This window comes from Ambystoma mexicanum, chromosome 3p, assembly GCF_040938575.1.
Source record: "Ambystoma mexicanum isolate Mex_15411 chromosome 3p, UKY_AmexF1_1, whole genome shotgun sequence".
Taxonomy (NCBI): Eukaryota; Metazoa; Chordata; class Amphibia; order Caudata; family Ambystomatidae; genus Ambystoma; species Ambystoma mexicanum.
In genome coordinates, this window is record NC_090925.1 from 314339589 (window position 1) to 314357824 (window position 18236).

Genomic DNA, 18236 nt, shown 5'->3' on the forward strand with positions numbered 1-18236 from the left:
ACGTCCTCAACAACTACGCATCAACACTCACTGGACTGGGCATCAAAGTCCAGCATCTCTCCCACACCTTCGACCAATTCTGGTGGTATGAACTCCGCAACGAGAGCCTCATGCGGAGTGAGTTCTTCCTCCTCTGGTGCAGGCCCACCGCCAGTCACCAGAGTCAAGTTGTAATTTGAGGCACGCTTAGCCTTAGTGCTGCGCTTGATGTCATTCCAGCGCTTTTTGCACTCCTGCGCCGTGCGCACCTCATGGCCGAATGAACTGACATGTTCCGCAACATGCTTCCAGTGGGTGTCACGTTGGGCAGCCGTAGTCTGACTATTGGCACCCACTAGCATGTCACGGCTGTGTCCCCGCACGTAGTCCACGAGGAAGTCCAGTTCCTGTGTGTGTGGGGTCCCAGCCTGTGCTGCAGGTGCAACCTTCCTCCTCTTGGACTGTGGCGCAGACCCTGGCTGGCTAATGCCGCCCTGACCAGTATGGCCAGTGGGTTCGGTGGATTGAGCCGAGGGAGTGGCAGGTGGAGGGATGACCAAAGGCCTGACTTGTGTCAGTGGCAGCTGGGTGCCCACTAATGGACCCTGCGCAGCAACATCAGCTGTGGCAGGGTCATTGACCGCAACGGTCCTGGTTGGCAGACTCACAACCGGGGTGCTGTTGGGTGCATCTGCCCCTGCACTTGCCAACACCCGGCTGTTCGGGGCAGCAGATGACATGACTGCCCCAGGGACACGTGTCTTGGTCTGAGCAGCCCGGCGTGCCCCTATGGTTTCCCCCCTGGCCTTTTGGAGATCTACCAAGGGCTCTTCAAGTGCCAACGCAGCCTGCGCTGGCAGACCCTGAGCCTGGGTGGCGGTGTCCACAGCTGCACCTGCAGCTACCGCTACCCTTGGGCCCGTGGCAGTCGATGGAACGGACTGCTGGGTCATACGGGTGCCAGTGCCAGATGCAGGAGCTGCATCCCCCGGAACCACAGGGGGTGGTGGCATGGCTGCACCAACACATGGCACAACATTGTGCTCAAGTGGCGCACCCCTGCCTCTTCCCCCTCTGTGGCTGCCCTGGACACCCTGGAGTCCCCCTACTCCCTGGTCACCACGGCCACGTCCCCGACCACGCCCGCCACGAGGAGTACGCCCAGCTGAGGCGCCCCTCACCTTTGGTGGCCTCCCAACCATGGCACAGATGTAATAGTGCTGGCACAGATGGAGTGGTGCCAATGGGAGGTGTACACCACAATTGACCTGGGCAATTGGGGTGAAGGGGGTGGGAAGCAAGATGTTAACAGCCCCCCTGCACCTGCAAGGTTGTATGTGACCCCGGTGATGTGGTGACGGGTCACGCAACGCTCAGGCACCCCAAAACTGCAGTAAAACCGTGCACGCAACCCTGCAGCCTACGTGCGTGGATTTGACCTCCCGCAGTACGCGGTGGCACCCAGTAACACGAATAACGCGTACGCGTGGGACACGCAGGCTACGATGACATCGAAAATGGGTGCAATACACAGGGGCACCCGCAGTGGGAAAAGGAGCGTTTGCGACTCACCGTCTGACTAGCGCGATGCAGAAAAACACGCGTAGCCAATACCCCCGCCAAAAGAAGAGATACGTCCTTGAGAGCTGTGAAGTAGATGGCGCGCGAAACAACTGGAAGCAGCAACACACGTCGGTCTCCACGGAAGGCACGTACAGCGAACTGCTGGGCCCGCTCACCTTTAACCCGTGCTGAGGGAAACGCACGCGCGCGTCACGTCACATGCGGACGTGCAGTTTTTCATGCGCGATTATGCGCATTACACGCGGACGTGCAGTTTTTCACGCGCGATTACGCGCATTACACGCGGACGTGCAGTTTTCCACACGCGATTAGCCTGGGTACGTGTTTTTCCGGGTGTGCGGGTAGTTCCACACGCGATTAGCCTGGGTACGTGTGTTCCGGGGTGGCGTGAACTTTCACACGCGATTGGTTGAAATCCACGTGTGTTCTGTCATCACGTGCAATGAGGGATACACCCTCGCACGACACGTCACAGACGCGCTCACGCGCTGAGGGCCTTTGGTCCAATGAAAATGCGTATGCGTGCAGACACACTTACGCGCTACGGGCCTTTCCTCGAATTACACGCTGACGTGCAGATTTTTCACGTGCCAAATCACTCCGTATCAAGCTGACCAGGCGAATACACACGGAAGACCACGCTCCTGCCCAGAAGGCCGAATCACTGCCCCCCAGTGCCCCGAGCAGCCTCCCACGTGCCATCTGCTGCTGCCTGCCTGCTGCCTGCCTGCCTGCCTGCTGCCACCGTGCCCTGCCATTTGGTGCCTGCACATCAGCCATCTGCAGGGGTCCAGTTGCTGTGTCGACCCCTGCTGGAACAGTAGACTCCCGACTGGGATACCATCGCTCCACAGCCCAGCCCCAGGACCCAGTTGCCCACCCACGCCTGCCTCGGGGGTCGCCATGTCGGGGCAAGCACCATCTGAGACCAGTGGCGACCCCCAGCCAGAGAGGCAGAGGGCCACCAGCTTCAGTGAGAAGGAAGTTGGTGTCCTGGTGGAGCATGTCCTGGGGCATTATGATGCCCTCTTCGGAAGACCACGCGCCAACAAGGAAGGACGGGAGAGGATCTGGGACGATGTAGTGGTTGCCATCAACGCGGAGGGGGTGGCAACCCGCGACATCAAGAACATCAAGAAGCGCTGGGAGGACTTCGGAGGCAGACCCATCTGGAGTTGGCCGGTAAGTGGCCAAGCATTACTGTGTGAGACAGGGCATGTTGCAGTGTGCTGGTTGTCTGATACCTGCCTGTATGTGTGACATAGGCCATGTACGTATGTGTGTGTGCAGGGACATCATGGTCAGGCATGTGAGTACAGTGATGTGTGAACCACATGGTTGGTGCATGTGTTCTATTGCAACATGGGGGGCTCTGTGCGGAATGGACACATGGAAGCATGGCAGTCTCTGTTCCTGGACATGGGTGGGAGTGAGGGATGGGTGCTGGTCCCATGTACACGTATGGTGCCCATGTGTGTGTGTCTGAACTGCGTGTCTGTGACTTGTAACTGCCATGGATGCATGACACATGTCTGTGACAATGTTCAGATTCACTGATGCAGCCTAGTCATCCTTGTATCCACTGCGTCTGTGGTGTACGAGGCCAGATGGATGGAACTACGGTGAGGTGTGTGCATGTGATGGCAAGACCCATGATGCATGTGAGTTTAAAACCAACATTGTATGAATCATGAGTCCCTTGGTCATGTATGCCAATGTCCATGGCATGCGCCATGCCTGTTACTGTATGTGTTTTGCCTGCACTGACCCATGTGTTGTGGAGGGACATGATGGAAGTGATGTATGACAGTGCCACTCATCTGCTGTTGCTTCCTGTCTAGGGGACCATTGTACAGTACCCTGATGCTTGTGTTCTATGTCTCCCTCTACACAGTGGCAAGTGAAGAAGAGGGCGGAGAAGGCGCTGTGGAGCAGAGCGGCGGGGATGCCACCACGGCTGCAGCGGAAGGGGTGGGTGAGCCCCCACAGGGGCTTGCACCGGCGGAAGACGGCGTGGAGACATCCAGGTTGGTGGTTTCCACAGAGGGGGAGGAGGCTGCTACTGAGCCACACATGGGGCCTGGTGGGGGCATCCCCGCTGGTGCAAGTGGTGCAGTCCAGGGCCAGGGGCAGGAGGCAGCACAGGTCGCCGTGGAGGTGCCTGTGCATGTCACTGTCCCTGACACTGTGACTGCACCACCATGCACCAGCAGGGATGCCCCATCCCAGGCCCGTCCGCAGGTAGGGGAGATGTCCATGTCATCTGACACTCCTCTACCTGCGGACGAGGGGACCCCTGGCCGTGTGGAGAGGGTCCTGATTGGTGTCGCGTTGCGCACGGCTGGCATTCGTGATGAGGTGCATGCTTCCCGGGAGGAGCATGCACATCATCACGAAGAGCACCATGCGTACGTGAACCATTTGGGAGCCGCCATGGTCGGGGGTTTCCTACATGTGTGTGGCCTTCTGGCGACCCTCTCCTCCTCTGTGGAGGCTATGCGCCAGTCGTGCTCCATGCCGTCTTCCGGCCCAGATGCCACCAGGGCCCCCTGTGGACCTGCCCCGACCAACGCAGCCAGCTCGGTGGGGACCCCATCCCTGCCACAGTCGGGAGTCGAAGGTCCAGCAGGGGTGGACACACCAGCAACTGTCCCCCTGCAGATGGAGGATGTGCCAGCATCATCTGGCAGGGCACGTGCACGACGGCATCGGTGGATTCCATCAGCCTGGATGCCGTCGTGCTGGCAGAGGCAGTGGCGTCGGAGGCAGCAGCAGGCTCGACGTGGGAGGCATCATGGCTCGGGGCCATCAAGATCAGAGGGGCAGGCATCGGCCGGAGGGCAGGAGAACCCTGGGATGGCAGTGTCTTCCGTGTGGGAGCAGTTGGTCCAGCGGATAGGTGCGGAGCGGCAGCGGGCGGAAGAGGAGCGGCTCACCATAGTCAGGGCGGAGTTCTCCATGCGTCGGGCGTTGAGGCGGGCTGAGTGCCTCGAGGAAGCTCGCAGGGAGTTTGAGGTGGACACGGGGTTGTCCCTGCGAGACCTCGGGCCAGGACAGAGTCCCGCCTCCGGGACATCGACATGGAGTTCGAGGATGCCCTGGCCGGCAACATCACAGAGTGAGCCGCAGGACTTGCCCGCTGCCATTGTATATAGTTCTTTAGTTAGTTAGTGTTAGGTTTCCTTTATTTTTTAAGTTTTTTTTGGACCGCTCGGACAATGGCCACTTTTCTGTATATATTTTTATTATTAGTTAGTAGTAGTAGGTTTAATTTATGGTGTTGGGCTCATGGACCCTGGGATATTCTTGTACATAGTTTGATGTTTGGAAAACATTTGTTGGATTTATATTTGTGTTCACCATGAGGCTATGGTTTTTCCTTATTTTTCCCCCCATTATTTTGCTTTGGACTACATTAGTTTTTGGATTCCTTTGTTTTTTGATTTTTTCTATTAGTTCTCGGACATGGACCATTTGTTTTGTCATCCCCATTGTTGTGTGTTTTATTTCTTTACTTCATTTTCATCTTTAATACATATATTTATTACTTACATTTGTGGTATTTTCTCATTGGTTTCATGCATGTCATGATATGGGTTTTGACATTCACTTGCACCCATTGTGTATGTGTGTGTGAGGGACATGTGTTCATTTACATACTTGCCATTGGGGTTGTATCATGTAATTGCATCTACTATGTGGGTGGATGCAATCCTTGGCTGGGTGTTTGTGCTGGGTATGCTGCCCATTACTGCCATGATTGCGTTTCATCAGGACCGGGGTGCAGGGGGACATGAGTGGGGGCCTGCTGGGGGGTGGGGGTGCAAGGGGACATGGTTGGGGGCCTGCTGGCAGGTGCCCCACAGTGCTGGGGGGTGGGGTTGCAGGGGGACATGAGTGGGGGCCTGCTGGGGGGTGGGGGTGCAAGGGGACATGGTTGGGGGCCTGCTGGCAGGTGCCCCACAGTGCTGGGGGGTGGGGGTGCAAGGGGACATGAGTGGGGGCCTGCTGGGGGTGCAAGGGGACATGAGTGGGACATGGTTGGGGGCCTGCTGGCAGGTGCCCCACAGTGCTGGGGGGTGGGGGTGCAGGGGGACATGAGTGGGGGCCTGCAGGGGGGTGGGGGTGCAAGGGGACATGAGTGGGACATGGTTGGGGGCCTGCTGACACGTGCCCCACAGTGCTGGGGTGTGGGGGTGCAGGGGGACATGAGTGGGGGCCTGCTGGGGGGTGGGGGTGCAAGGGGACATGGTTGGGGGCCTGCTGGCAGGTGCCCCACAGTGCTGGGGGGTGGGGGTGCAAGGGGACATGAGTGGGGGCCTGCTGGGGGTGCAAGGGGACATGAGTGGGACATGGTTGGGGGCCTGCTGGCAGGTGCCCCACAGTGCTGGGGGGTGGGGGTGCAGGGGGACATGAGTGGGGGCCTGCAGGGGGGTGGGGGTGCAAGGGGACATGAGTGGGACATGGTTGGGGGCCTGCTGGCAGGTGCCCCACAGTGCTGGGGGGAGGGGGTGCAGGGGGACATGAGTGGGGACCTGCTGGGGGGTGGGGGTGCAAGGGGACATGAGTGGGACATGGTTGGGGGCCTGCTGGCAGGTGCCCCACAGTGCTGGGGGGTGGGGGTGCAAGGGGACATGAGTGGGGGCCTGCTGGGGGGTGGGGGTGCAAGGGGACATGAGTGGGACATGGTTGGGGGCCTGCTGGCAGGTGCCCCACAGTGCTGGGGGGTGGGGGTGCAGGGGGACATGAGTGGGGGCCTGCAGGCGGGTGGGGGTGCAAGGGGACATGAGTGGGACATGGTTGGGGGCCTGCTGGCAGGTGCCCCACAGTGCTGGGGGGTGGGGGTGCAGGGGGACATGAGTGGGGGCCTGCTGGGGGGTGGGGGTGCAAGGGGACATGGTTGGGGGCCTGCTGGCAGGTGCCCCACAGTGCTGGGGGGTGGGGGTGCAGGGGGACATGAGTGGGGGCCTGCTGGGGGGTGGGGGTGCAAGGGGACATGGTTGGGGGCCTGCTGGCAGGTGCCCCACAATGCTGGGGGGTGGGGGTGCAAGGGGACATGAGTGGGGGCCTGCTGGGGGTGCAAGGGGACATGAGTGGGACATGGTTGGGGGCCTGCTGGCAGGTGCCCCACAGTGCTGGGGGCTGGGGGTGCAGGGGGACATGAGTGGGGGCCTGCAGGGGGGTGGGGGTGCAAGGGGACATGAGTGGGACATGGTTGGGGGCCTGCTGGCAGGTGCCCCACAGTGCTGGGGGGTGGGGGTGCAGGGGGACATGAGTGGGGGCCTGCTGGGGGGTGGGGGTGCAAGGGGACATGGTTGGGGGCCTGCTGGCAGGTGCCCCACAGTGCTGGGGGGTGGGGGTGCAAGGGGACATGAGTGGGGGCCTGCTGGGGGTGCAAGGGGACATGAGTGGGACATGGTTGGGGGCCTGCTGGCAGGTGCCCCACAGTGCTAGTGGGTGGGGGTGCAGGAGGACATGAGTGGGGGCCTGCAGGGGGGTGGGGGTGCAAGGGGACATGAGTGGGACATGGTTGGGGGCCTGCTGGCAGGTGCCCCACAGTGCTGGGGGGTGGGGGTGCAGGGGGACATGAGTGGGGGCCTGCTGGGGGGTGGGGGTGCAAGGGGACATGAGTGGGACATGGTTGGGGGCCTGCTGGCAGGTGCCCCACAGTGCTGGGGGGTGGGGGTGCAAGGGGACATGAGTGGGGGCCTGCTGGGCGGTGGGGGTGCAAGGGGACATGAGTGGGACATGGTTGGGGGCCTGCTGGCAGGTGCCCCACAGTGCTGGGGGGTGGGGGTGCAGGGGGACATGAGTGGGGGCCTGCAGGGGGGTGGGGTTGCAAGGGGACATGAGTGGGGGCCTGCTGGGGCGTGGGGGTGCAAGGGGACATGAGTGGGACATGGTTGGGGGCCTGCTGGCAGGTGCCCCACAGTGCTGGGGGGTGGGGGTGCAAGGGGACATGAGTGGGGGCCTGCTGGGGGGTGGGGGTGCAAGGGGACATGGTTGGGGGCCTGCTGGCAGGTGCCCCACAGTGCTGGGGGGTGGGGGTGCAAGGGGACATGAGTGGGGGCCTGCTGGGGGGTGGGGGTGCAAGGGGACATGAGTGGGACATGGTTGGGGGCCTGCTGGCAGGTGCCCCACAGTGCTGGGGGGTGGGGGTGCAAGGGGACTTGTGGCTTGGCTGGGGGGCATGCCCATGGTGGATGGGCTGCCTGCGGGACATGACAGGGGTGCAGGGTAGTCCCCTGTGGTGTGGGCTGCCTGCAGAGGTCGTGGAGGGGGTAGAGGGGAGACCTGGGAGGACCCACACTGGCAATTCACCTCTTCAACTTCCCGCACACCCACGTAATACACTGCCCCACTCGCACAGGCCCAATCGCGTGTAGGATTTCTCGCGCACCCCTGTAATACACGTACCCAGGCCAATCGCGTGTAGATTTTCTCGCGCACCCCTGAAATCCACGTACCCAGGCCAATCGCATGTAGATTTTCTCGCGCACCCCTGTAATACATGTACCCAGGCCAATCGCGTGTAGCATTTCTCGCGCACCCCTGAAATCCACGTACTCAGGCCAATCGCGTGTAGATTTTCTCGCGCACCCCTGTAATACACGTACCCAGGCCAATCACGTGTAGAATTTCTCGCGCACCCCTGGAATCCACGTACCCAGGCCAATCGCGTGTAGATTTTCTCGCGCACCCCTGTAATACACGTACCCAGGCCAATCACGTGTAGAATTTCTCGCGCACCCCTGAAATCCACGTACCCCGCTCAATCGTGTATTTAACTTCCCGCGCGCCACTTTTTTGATGCGCTGGGACTCTACCGCCTGCCTTCGTGTGGCGGCCGTGTTTCAGCTTGTGCGTGTCTTTGGCTGTGCGTGGCTTTGCCCTATTCGATTCCATGAATACGTGTGGTTCGAGTGAGTGTGGGCGTTCCGTCTGCTTCCCTGCAGTACATCCCCAGTTATGCCCTTATTTTCGCGTGTTGTTCCCCATTCCGCGCGTTACGCCCCATGTCCCGCCCACTTTCTGGTGTGTGCGCTGAGGTTGTGCGCTTTCACTGTGCGCGTCGCGCACGCCTTTCGCGATGTTGCAGTGACTTGTGCGCCATGCACGGGTTTGGCGCACATCCCGCGGTGAACACGCGCAGGGACTTCCCTGAATCGCACGCGTGCGCCTGTTTTTTTCCGCTTGCGCATGCTTGCGCATGCTTGCGCGAAGATTTTCGGCGCACGTTTGTTCCATGAATCGGCCCCTCAATGTTGTTTTCCACAGACGACTTTCTAAACGTTCCCAATTGATTTTACGTGCATAGGACGTACACTCCATTCCATACAGCAGCGCAGGTACAATCTTTCCTTTGTATAATTTTATTATTGGGAGCAAGGACAAGCAGCAGTATGTGTTTAGTAATTTTTTCAGTTGGCAACTGTATTGTTGTATTTTCCTTTCTAGTTCTAGTGTCAGATCTTTTAATGTGGGTTTTGCTCTTAGATTGAAACCCAGATATTTCACATGTTTGACTATTGGAATAGGATCCTCTGAAATATGCCTTTTCACTTTTTGAGATTTTATATTAGGCTTTCCTAAAATAATGAAATGATTTTGTTCAATCCATTTTTAAATCATTGATTTTCGCATATCTTTCCATTGCAACAAGTAGATGTTTTAAACCTATTGGAGTATTATCTATTAATGCTATATTGTCTGCATATGTTAGTAAATGGATTTTGCACTGTCCGATAATAGGATATACGAATGCCTCTTTATATAAGAAAGGACCTAAATCTGCTAGATACAGATTAAACAGTAATGCTGCTAAGATACACCCTTGTTTTACACCATCATGAGTCTTATTATTTGATGAGAGGTCTCCTTGTAAATCGATGTTTCAGTGTGTAATGCTACAATTATTTGTAGTAAGCCTTCTGGAATATTCCATGATCTTAGTTGTTGCCATAGTTTGGTTCTATTGACTACTTTGAATGCCTTTGACGGGTCAAGAAATGCTATATAAGTTGGTAGAGATTTATTTCTGCGACTCTGGGCATGTAGGATGTTAAACACTAGGCCATTTATGATAGTTGATAAACCTTTTCTGAATCCTACCTTATATTTGGATAGTATTTGATTTTTTACAGCCCAAAGTTGTAATTCTTGAAGGATGATACTTGTGAAAATCTTGCTATCGCAATCTGTTAAGGCTATTAGATGATAATTGTGGGGATCTGATCCGTCTCTTTTTTTGTGAATAGGAATGGCAATAGCTTGTTTCAAGGAATTCGTTATAGTCTTACTTTCTATTATTTTTTAAAATAATTTTGTTAACATAGTTGACCAAGTGTGAGGATCAGATTTGAATATCTTATGTGTTAATACATTTGGTCCTGCTGCACATGATTGAGAGGCTGTCTCTATGAGATTAAAGATGTCTTCTTTTTCAACTTTTAAGATCCATTCAAATGTATTATCAAGATTATGATCACGTAAATATTGTGTGTCTACTTGGGATTCATTAGTATATGTTTCATAGTAACCCTCCTATGCTGTTGCAAGAAGATTACATGTTTGTTGTATATTAAGGAGTTGATTTTGATTGTTTATTAAGGCCCAAAAATGTTTAATCCCAGCTGGTAATAGGGTTTTTAACATATTTTGGCCATCATTAATTTTACCCATTTGACGATGAATGCAAGACCAATGTCTATAACAGTTTTGTAACTTGTTTTCTTTGATCTGGTAAGTGAATAAGTGACTTGCTTTTTTTAACTCTTATGTTTTTATTTAAGTTTTTTTAATATAGGTTTGTTGATCAAATGTTTTAACATGACATTTACGTTGTGTTACTGTTTTGTTTGAGGTGGATTTAGTTTCCATAAAAAATCCACATAGGATACTGGTGTACTTAACTTATCCATTTCTTCTGATATATCTCTTGTAACTAAATGTTTTAATTTTTTATTTAGTTGATGTCTTTTATTTATGGAACTAACTGCTCTGTTTCCTTTAGAGTTTAACAGAAGTTTTGTATCATAACTCTCTTTAGTTGTGTTATTTTCTAATTTGAAATTGATTTGAAGTGCATTGTGGTCACTTTGTTTCCAAGGAAAAACTTCAAACCATTTGCATTTAAGAAATAATTCAGGGGAAACAGTTAAATACACTATAGTGGTGGAACATTTTTTGTTAGACCATGTTTTTGCTGGTGGATTGTCAAAGTGTATGTTACCATTCATAATATTCAAGTTCCACGTGTTAAACAATTCCTTCCACAATTCTCCATTCCGATTGCTGATAGCAGATTTTGACACTAATCTGGTTTCTGCCACACAACTTGCATTAAGATCACCTCCTATAGTTATTGTCATTTGAAATTTTGATGTTTGTTTCTGTAGGAATTAAATAAATATCTTCTATGAATGTAATTAGTGTACGAGCGGCTGGGTTCCAATAGATAATGAATAATAGGAACCCTTTGTCTCCATTTTCCCATTTAGTGATGCATCTAGAGACTAAAATACTGTGCATGTTTTTGCGAATACATTAAATGTTACAGATCACAGTGTTTTTCATTGCAATTAGCAGACCACATGATGGGTGTCCGCGTATGGCACTGATGGCCGGTTGTGTCAAAATTGAATAACCATCAATATACAAATCATTTGTCAGCCATGCTTCCTGAAAAAGAATAATATCATGATGTTTGAAAATTATTTCAGCAATATCCTAGTGTTGAACGCAATGGTCTGGCCGTGATGCACTTGTTTACTCAAGCTTATCCTTCAAAGTAATACCTTTTTGATTAATGAAATGTACTATCATATATTCTGTCATATAATGAGGCACATTATAAGGGGCCATGGTTGTCACCAGACTGTGTGATGAGCCGGGGGTCGGCATTAACAGTGTACAAATCACCACAGCATACTCCACAGCAGTGCCTCAAATCTCTAATTAAAAAAGATAAAATGATTTCAATTCTTTACAACTGTGGCTGCTGCTTAAAAAATATTACACTTCTGTATTTTACTCTTCTGGTTATGATATTTAATAGCTTCATTTTGCTTCTCAGATGCCCGCAGCAGCAAGTCCTTATGATGCGCTCATGATTTAGATGGAGCAACTAATTCTGTAAACTGGTGAGCAGGACCAGTAAGTAGCAAGTAAGTTTAGTAGTTATGTATGCTAATTTTAAAGAAAGCATAAATGTTACCAAACGTGCACATTGTGTGACAGTGTTTTCCTTTTCGTGATGCCTGAATTTTAATATTGAATTGCCTTCGATTGTTATCCAACATTTTAAGACAGTACAGGAGAAAGCTACAAATGGTGGCACAGAATGTGGTCCAGAAATCCTATGAAAAGAGGAGCAAGGACCTAATGAGTCCGAGATCAAGGAAGTTAAACCGAGATATTTGAATGGATCAGGTGTCTGACTATGGTGGTGTAAGTGTGTGTATTACATTGGAGGTTTGCCTCCAAGCCAAAGGGACGTTGGATGAAATTTGAAGGGAGGAAAAGGGCATAAAAAGAAATGTAAATAAGCCCTTGAGAAAAAAGACAGTAAATAGTGGTTCTATCTTGCAACTGGGTTGCTGGGGGCATGTTCGCAAAAACAAGTTGACAACCATTGGGACAGACTTAATCTGACAAATGTGTCCAATTTGTTTGGAAGAAATTACACTTTCTTCATAAATGCACTCACAAAGTTAAAACAAATGAAATATGTGAAATAATAAATATAGCAATTAAACATTTAACTTTTTGCCCAACTACTAACTAAAAGCTGATACAATGACTTGGTATTGTTTCCTTAATGCAAGAGCATGTTCTAAAAATTAATAGACTTGAAAGGGTAGTGTGCATGCCACAATGCCTGTTTTAAGCACTAGCCTCTAAAAATTGGTTGCAAGAACAATTTTCACAATAGAGTGCATACTGGCATTGCAGTAAAAAGTGGAACAAGATCTCTCACCTTGAGTGATCAGTAATGTATTTATCATACTTGATCATTTGGGGTTGCCATCCACTAGTTTAAAGAGCCTAGAAAGAGCAATTGCTTATTCATTCTTACTAATACAGCTCTCTGCCTGAATGTAACTTTCTGTGTCCGAGAATTCTTCCAGACTTAAATTACTTTTGATTGATGATATAATGCAGAGTAGAGGCTCTTTGAAACTCAAAAGCCTCCCTGCAATCGTCCCTTGGGCAGTCATTCTTGCCCTTCATGATCTTTCTTAAACCTTCTGCTAGGTCAGTCTATGAAAGGGATGCATATAACCTAATTTAGTTAATTCATTATTTAAGTACATTGTCCATCTGGTAGCAGAGTGCATGTTGGAGAGTACCAAGTCCCGTATCACCAGATATGTCTGATTGTTGGTAGAGACTTGATGGCAGAGACGTGCCCAGAAAGTTGAGGTGAAAATAGTGCACACGAGACAGGAGTGTAAGGAGTCAAGCAGACTGGGTAAGATAAGCACTTACTACAGATAGGCAACATAGGCAGTGAACAGAAAATGGGCAGGGAATACAACCAAGAAAAACACGTTAGGCTCCCAATTGAGATGTACATAGAATGGAACAAAGAGTTTCCCACTGGTCAGGGGAACTCTAGCCTTCTGAGCTGGTTGTTACTACTGGGGCCCACTCTGAATGCGCATGGAAGAGAGCAGCAGGAATCTGGGCCTAAGGAACAAACAATATAACAATACTCACAAGATTGAAGCCTGTTTGGGTCCAGCAGGAACAGAACCGAGACTGCCCCCTGAAACCGGAACCAACACAGGGTTTACAAACATAGCACAATGTACAAGACTGGCACACGACAAAAGAAAGAGGCAGAGATTGCCTTCTGGAAAACCCAGCAGCCAAACTCTGTACGAAGGAATTACACAAACACATTTGAGGACAAGAACAGTAACAGAAACATCCAGGGAAGTAACAGTGAGCAAGGTCCAGAACAGGGAACAGGATGAAAGAGCACAAGCAAGAAGAAGAAATCTATGGAAAAGGAAGTCGCATATCTTGGCTTCAATATAAGATATGTTCCGTCCTTGGGCCAAGTCAGGACAGCCCTAGAAGGCAAGCTAGTGCAACTGGGCTGCCAGATGAAAAAACCTAATCGGGTTTACTGTTAGTTCACGCTAGAACCTTTTGATTAAGTTATATATTGGTAAGGCAATCCCTGTATTAATATACAGTGTGGATATATATCTGGCCATAAAACAAATTAACTGGGGGTGTCTCGAAGGCAAACTATGGGAAAACATGTTAACTCTTCCACAATGTCTGCTGTGGCGTGTCTAAGATATGAACTAGGTTTACAGTCCCTGAACTCTCATGTCGAATGGAGGGTACTTTCCCTTTATAGGCAGATCATCGTCCCTAAAGAAAACTCACTGTACGTAGATATGAAAGTAATGATGAAGGACTGCTTACATTTTTATTTAAGGAACTAAGAATTTATTATATGATATGATAGGTTATTTATAGTGCACTTAATACCCAGAGGTTTCTAAGCGCGGACCTGGGGATCGAACCTGTGGTGCTCCGTGTCGTCTTGCTTCCAATGCGAGCACCTTGCCCCTGAGCTATCCTCCCGGCACTAATGGAGGCTTTGGAAATGTTGTCTGACTGGGATTGTCTTGAAAAAGATTTGATAGCAAATCTGATGCATGTCAAAGGACGTTTGAAGAACTCTGACTGGATTCGAACAATAACAGAAATACGGAGCACTAAGCTCCACCAGTCACTCTCGCCCTATGTCAAATCAAGAGGTCAACTGGCGAGATATCTCAAATGCTTTCCTAATCCCAAGTATAGCTCGGACTTCCTCAGATTTCATCTGAACCTCTTGCCAACAAGCGACATTCTCTTCATCAGACACAAAGATAATCTGTGTTCGCTGTGTGGTAAAATTAGTCTGCATACCCTGAGACATACATTGCTGGTCTGTGACGGCACAAGAGAAATGAGAACAAAGGCATTTGCAAGATTTGTGGATAATGACTGGTGGTTAGGCATGCCATATTTTTGGGAAAGGTTACTTTCGAGCCACAAATCACTGTTCTCATTGGAGGCTATAAAGCTATTGTGATCACTGAATGTGATGGAACTGTCTGGAAGGCTACTAACCTTTGAGAGTTTAGAACCTGAATCAAGGATCAGCAGAGCGAACTCGATCAGGAATAAAGCTCTGGACTAGGATAACAAGGACTGAACTGCAGACTGATAATAACTCTGGGCTGGAATAGCAAAGGCAGGACTGCATACAGTTAACTAGGAAACTCAGAATCTGGGAAGCTAAAGCCAGGTAACACTGACTATTGGCACAGAGCAAGGAACTGAGGGCAGGGTACAAGAGAATTAATGGTGGAGACCAAGGGGAGCAAAAGGGGATCCGAGAACTGCACGCAGGGGAGCAGGGCTGCAGCGCAGGAAGCAGAGGGGTGGAGCCCGAAAAGCAGGGGAATTCAGGTAAAGTAGCAGGGGTGCAGGGCAGGGAGTATAGGACACTGGAACAGGTGCAGGTTCTAGAAATAGCACCAACGAGACATAGCAAAAATCCAAGTATCAAAACATGTAGTTTGTGAAATAAAATGGGGAAAATACTGAAGTGTTGCAAAGGGAAAGTAAAGGCAGAAATATGAATAGGTGTTGTCCATGACGGATTAAGTGGAATTTCAAGTCCCAATTAGTCCACAATGGGTGCACTTGGTGCTCCAGTGACACGGTCGGGACAATTGTGATGTGGATTCTTCATAATACAAAGCAAAAGGAGCAGAGGAGTCAGCTTAATAGTGTCGCATACATTTTATCCCACACTTCACCTGAATGGTATGAGTTGGTGCACTCTGGCGAATAGCTAATAAAGGGCATATAAAATGATTTCCTGTGGTTTGCATTTGGAGTGGCAGGGGGAGGTGGAGTAGTTCTGCAAAACCCTTGAAACCTGAGCTGTAATATGGTAACAGGATATGCTTGGCCCTATATATCTGCCTTGAGGATTCCAGAAGGAGACCGCCAAATGTCTTCCCATACCTACCAGTGCTCCATTAAACTGTGATAACTTGGTTGCTTGGGGTCACGTTTTGACTACACAACATTACATTGTGCAAAATGGTAACGGACAGAAGATTCCCCCAAGCCAGTTTCTCCATATTTGCGCACATTGTTCTGTGGTTCCTGGCAGCCTTGGCAATGGACATTGCATTCATTTCAGGTTGCATTGTGGTATATAGTCTGACACTAGGGCCTGGGGGTCCGAGCAAGGAGATCTACGTTATCTGCAAAGGCCAAAATGTTTGTTAAAATTACCAAAAAGGCAACCCTGCCTAACTCCATGCATAACGGAATTTGTGAGAGAGATTGCTAACCTCATCTGGGCCGCCGATATCTCTAAGTGTAGAACATAGCTCAGCCAGATTTGTAGAGTTGAAGGCAGCTAGATGGTCCATAAAACCCAAATTAAGAGGAATGTTATGGCCAAGAGCATACTTTTGTCAGTCCAGTTAAGCTTTGAAATGTGTTCCCCCACCCCCAAACCATTTCGGCAAAGCTAATCTGGGCATCTCTAAGGATATTATTCTGTAAATCTCAATCTCTGAATCTATGGTAAATTACAATTTTGCTGTTGAATCTATTAGAGAAATTGGGCAACAGCATCTGGGATTCAGTCTTTTTGCCCTTCTTGAAATTCGGGATAATTAAAGGCATCTTCCAGTTAGAGAGACCATGGGGAAACTCTAAAAGAACAAGTCTCAACATTTGCATTGTATTGGCTATTAATAATTGACTCTTGGTGAACAGTGAAAATGAAATATTGTGGAGTGTGAACTGAAATCAGCAAGTGCCTTTTTTATGGTGAAATGTTTACCCCGGATATAGAATATTGTAAATGACAGTAACAAGCAGAGTGCAAATACAACATTCAAGCTTAAATATTGAGGAACCTTGGGGGGCGTGGTTTGGAAGCCATGATGTAGGTGGCGTAACTCCCGAGCTCCGGCGAGATCCTGAGATAAATCGATGGCACTGGCTTGCTAGAGCAGATATCACAGCCAAACGACAAGCATCGGAACACTGACACAGCGACTGGAGCACCTCCCCGTCAAAAACCAGAGAGGGAGACGGACGCATTTGGTGTCCTCAGATTTCACTGCTGAGGACCAAGATGGCGGATGCACCGGCGATGAAGGAACAGAGGGAGATCTGTCGGAAAGTGTAAAGCGGAAGGCTTGACAGCTAAGCTGTCAACAAAGCTTTGGGGACACGCCGCACAAGGACAGCAGCCCACAAACCCTGGGGGACCCGGTCCGCATCGCACAGGAAGAAGAGCACAGGGACGGTGGAGCACGCCGCAATCAGCGGGCACGGAGACCGAGAACTGAAAATCAAGGCTCATGGTGCGGGTGCTGAGGACTGGCGGTCCCTGCATTTCAGCAGGAGCGGATCCAGCGTGGACCCGGGACATCAGCCCCACCAAAGTCGTTTGGTGAGCAGCAGAGACAGCATTGGAGGGAAGACGCATTGGGCAGAACGGGCCCGGTTGCAGCATAGCAACCCCCAGCCCGCTCTGTGCGCATAGGCTGCTAACGGGAGAGGAGGGGGACCCGAAACGCTGCTGGAACCTGTTGGTTCCAAGGAAGGCCAGGAGGAAAAGTGGACAGACATTGGGGGGGCGGCTGCTAACTTAACTAGAAGTGGAGCTGCTCACGCCCCGCCACACTGTTGTACCGCGTACTGTGGCCTCGGAATGGAAACAACAACAGGGAGCAGGCAGGGGACAGAGCAGTGGTGCCCCTCTCCCTGGAGTGCACAGGCCTCCAAGCAGCTCCAGGCATTCAGAGGTAGACAAGCCCTCTGGCCCGGAGTAGGCAGGAGGATGAAGAGGGTGGCGGCTGCCATCTAATACTGATAACAGCCCTGAAGAAGGAGAGTAGAAGGACGAGAACACTGTACAAAAGAAATAAACTACTGCATAAGCCACAAAACACGGTATTCAGGAGGGACAACTGGTTGGGGTCTAAACAGCTGCTATAGAGTGACAGATCCCCGGGAGACAGGCTCAGAAAGTGCCAGGAGGTACCACCACGTTGCACGGAACGAACAGGCCATAACACCAGAAGAGACCAACTACTGGGACAGAGGCACAGGAGGCCTGCCTGAAACGCTTCCAGAAACAGCAGGGAGCTAACAAACCGAGGCACCAAAGACACGCCATTGGTCACGAGATCCAAGCAGGCACCCAAAACTACTTAAGGTACATGTGGCGGGACACATAAGATGGAGGATAAGACCCCCGGCCTAGAACGCACAGGCCGCTGCCCGACAGAGAAGGTGGAACCTTGATACACACAGAGGGCGAGAGAGAGCGATTCCAAAGGAGGTGAGGACACAGCTGTGAACAAGAGACACGGGAGAGTGTGGGGGGTATAAGATCTGCCTGAAGTGCATCACGGGAGAAGGGCCAGGTGGGAAAAGAATACCACCACTGGACCCACTCCCCAGGAAGACAACGCGCTACGACGAGAGGCATGGCACCAACCAGGGTACATGGGAGAGCACAACCCACTCGAGAACACCACGGAGACGTCCCAGCAAGGGGTCATCTCGACAGAAGCATCCTACAGAGACTAGTAGGAAGGACATAGCATCACGTCAGACAG

General features: G+C 51.1%; 1 protein-coding gene across 2 annotated transcripts in view; it reads left to right on the top strand.

Annotated features, from left to right (window-relative positions):
- Positions 1-18236, top strand: part of ZNF512B (zinc finger protein 512B) — a 1156964-nt gene that overhangs the window by 157670 nt on the left and 981058 nt on the right. For both annotated transcript variants that reach the window (XM_069650846.1, XM_069650847.1), the window contains exon 2: positions 11639-11729. The gene's annotated coding sequence lies outside the window, so the exon portion shown is untranslated. The remainder of the gene's footprint in view (positions 1-11638; positions 11730-18236) is intronic.